This window comes from Spea bombifrons, chromosome 9 (genome assembly GCF_027358695.1).
Source record: "Spea bombifrons isolate aSpeBom1 chromosome 9, aSpeBom1.2.pri, whole genome shotgun sequence".
Classification (NCBI taxonomy): domain Eukaryota; kingdom Metazoa; phylum Chordata; class Amphibia; order Anura; family Pelobatidae; genus Spea; species Spea bombifrons.
The window spans coordinates 13,987,478-13,989,977 of record NC_071095.1 but is presented as its reverse complement, the minus strand read 5'-3'; the positions used below and the strand labels follow the sequence as shown (position 1 = coordinate 13,989,977).

General features: G+C 47.6%; 7 non-coding genes and 1 pseudogene across 7 annotated transcripts in view; all 8 read left to right on the top strand.

The window, feature by feature from the left end:
- Window positions 1-157: 157 nt before the first annotated feature.
- Window positions 158-276, top strand: LOC128464303 (5S ribosomal RNA). Its single transcript, XR_008344146.1, has one exon. It is a non-coding gene; the product is annotated as a 5S ribosomal RNA (ribosomal RNA).
- Window positions 277-485: 209 nt separating this feature from the next.
- Window positions 486-604, top strand: LOC128465313 (5S ribosomal RNA). Its single transcript, XR_008345099.1, has one exon. It is a non-coding gene; the product is annotated as a 5S ribosomal RNA (ribosomal RNA).
- Window positions 605-792: 188 nt separating this feature from the next.
- Window positions 793-901, top strand: LOC128466317 (uncharacterized; annotated as a pseudogene).
- A 221-nt stretch (window positions 902-1,122) lies between these two features.
- LOC128463673 (5S ribosomal RNA) lies at window positions 1,123-1,241 on the top strand. The gene has a single exon (XR_008343556.1). It is a non-coding gene; the product is annotated as a 5S ribosomal RNA (ribosomal RNA).
- A 218-nt stretch (window positions 1,242-1,459) lies between these two features.
- On the top strand, window positions 1,460-1,578 carry LOC128463275 (5S ribosomal RNA). The gene has a single exon (XR_008343178.1). It is a non-coding gene; the product is annotated as a 5S ribosomal RNA (ribosomal RNA).
- Window positions 1,579-1,790: 212 nt separating this feature from the next.
- LOC128465526 (5S ribosomal RNA) lies at window positions 1,791-1,909 on the top strand. Its single transcript, XR_008345300.1, has one exon. It is a non-coding gene; the product is annotated as a 5S ribosomal RNA (ribosomal RNA).
- A 188-nt stretch (window positions 1,910-2,097) lies between these two features.
- LOC128463354 (5S ribosomal RNA) lies at window positions 2,098-2,216 on the top strand. The gene has a single exon (XR_008343254.1). It is a non-coding gene; the product is annotated as a 5S ribosomal RNA (ribosomal RNA).
- A 230-nt stretch (window positions 2,217-2,446) lies between these two features.
- Window positions 2,447-2,500, top strand: part of LOC128463882 (5S ribosomal RNA) — a 119-nt gene continuing 65 nt past the window's right edge. Inside the window, exon 1 of the ribosomal RNA XR_008343752.1 lies at window positions 2,447-2,500. This exon is cut by the window's right edge and continues 65 nt beyond it. This is a non-coding gene — a ribosomal RNA (5S ribosomal RNA).

Below are 2,500 nucleotides of genomic sequence, written 5' to 3'. Positions count from 1 at the left end.
TTTTGCCATGTGTTTCTTGCTCATCATCAAAGCTTTAAACCCTTATTTGAACCTTCTCACCTTCTCTGTCCTGTCCCAGGGCTTATAATTCTTTCTGTCTGACGACAAGCAGCAGCAGCAGCAACAGAATAAGAGAAGTAAAATAAAAAACTTTCACACCTGCGGCCATACCACCCTGAAAGCGCCTGATCGCGTCTGATCTCGGAAGCTAAGCAGGGTTGGGCCTGTTTAGTACCTGGATGGGAGACCGCCTGGGAATACCAGGTGTTGTAGGCTTTTAATTTTTTGTCAAAGTCCGGGGTGAGCTTTTTGCCATGTGTTTCTTGCTCATCAGCAAAGCTTTAAACCCTTATTTGAACCTTCTCACCTTCTCTGTCCTGTCCCAGGGCTTATAATTCTTTCTGTCTGACGACAAGCAGCAGCTGCAGCAGCAGCAGCAGCAGCAGCAGCAACAGAATAAGAGAAGTAAAATAAAAAGCTTTCACACCTGCGGCCATACCACCCTGAAAGCGCCCGATCTCGTCTGATCTTGCAAGCTAAGTAGGGTTGGGCCTGGATAGTACCTGGATGGGAGACCGCCTGGGAATACCAGGTGTTGTAGGCTTTTAATTTTTTCTCACAGTCCGGGGAGAGCTTTTTGCCATGAGTTTCTTGCTCATCATCAAAGCTTTAAACCCTTATTTGAACCTTCTCACCTTCTCTGTCCTGTCCCAGGGCTTATAATTATTTCTGTCTGATGACAAGCAGCAGCAGCAGCAACAGAATAAGAGAAGTAAAATAAAGAACTTTCACACCTGCGGCCATACCACCCTGAAAGCGCCTGATCTCGGAAACTAAGCAGGGTTGGGCCTGGTTAGTACCTGGATGGGAGACCGCCTGGGAATACCAGGTGTTGTAGGCTTTTAATTTTTTCTCACAGTCCGGGGAGAGCTTTTTGCCATGTGTTTCTTGCTCATCATCAAAGCTTTAAACCCTTATTTGAACCTTCTCACCTTCTCTGTCCTGTCCCAGGGCTTATAATTCTTTCTGTCTGACGACAAGCAGCAGCAGCAGCAGCAGCAGCAGCAGCAGCAGCAGCAGCAACAGCAACAGAATAAGAGAAGTAAAATAAAAAACTTTCACACCTGTGGCCATACCACCCTGAATGCGCCTGATCTCGTCTGATCTCGGAAGCTAAGCAGGGTTGGGCCTGGTTAGTACCTGGATGGGAGACCGCCTGGGAATACCAGGTGTTGTAGGCTTTTAATTTTTTCTCACAGTCCGGGGAGAGCTTTTTGCCATGTGTTTCTTGCTCATCATCAAAGCTTTAAACCCTTATTTGAACCTTCTCACCTTCTCTGTCCTGTCCCAGGGCTTATAATTCTTTCTGTCTGACGATGACAAGCAGCAGCAGCAGCAGCAGCAGCAGCAGCAGCAGCAGCAGCAACAGAATAAGAGAAGTAAAATAAAACACTTTCACACCTGTGGCCATACCACCCTGAAAGCGCCTGATCTCGTCTGATCTCGGAAGCTAAGCAGGGTTGGGCCTGGTTAGTACCTGGATGGGAGACCGCCTGGGAATACCAGGTGTTGTAGGCTTTTAATTTTTTCTCACAGTCCGGGGAGAGCTTTTTGCCATGTGTTTCTTGCTCATCATCAAAGCTTTAAACCCTTATTTGGACCTTCTCACCTTCTCTGTCCTGTCCCAGGGCTTATAATTCTTTCTGTCTGACGACAAGCAGCAGCAGCAGCAGCAGCAGCAGCAGCAGCAGCAGCAACAGAATAAGAGAAGTAAAATAAAAAACTTTCACACCTGTGGCCATACCACCCTGAAAGCGCCCAATCACATCTGATCTCGAAAGCTAAGCAGGGTTGGGCCTGGTTAGTACCTGGATGGGAGACCGCCTGGGGATACCAGGTGTTGTAGGCTTTTAATTTTTTCTCACAGTCCGGGGAGAGCTTTTTGCCATGTGTTTCTTGCTCATCATCAAAGCTTTAAACCCTTATTTGAACCTTCTCACCTTCTCTGTCCTGTCCCAGGGCTTATAATTCTTTCTGTCTGACGACAAGCAGCAGCAGCAGCAACAGAATAAGAGAAGTAAAATAAAAAACTTGCACACCTGCAGCCATACCACCCTGAAAGCGCCCGATCTCGTCTGATCTCGGAAGCTAAGCAGAGTTGGGCCTGGTTAGTACCTGGATGGGAGACCGCCTGGGAATACCAGGTGTTGTAGGCTTTTAATTTTTTCTCACAGTCCGGGGAGAGCTTTTTGCCATGTGTTTCTTGCTCATCATCAAAGCTTTAAACCCTTATTTGAACCTTCTCACCTTCTCTGTCCTGTCCCAGGGCTTATAATTCTTTCTGTCTGACGATGACAAGCAGCAGCAGCAGCAGCAGCAGCAGCAGCAGCAGCAGCAGCAGCAGCAGCAGCAACAGAATAAGAGAAGTAAAATAAAACACTTTCACACCTGCGGCCATACCACCCAGAAAGCGCCCGATCTCGTCTGATCTCGGTAGCTA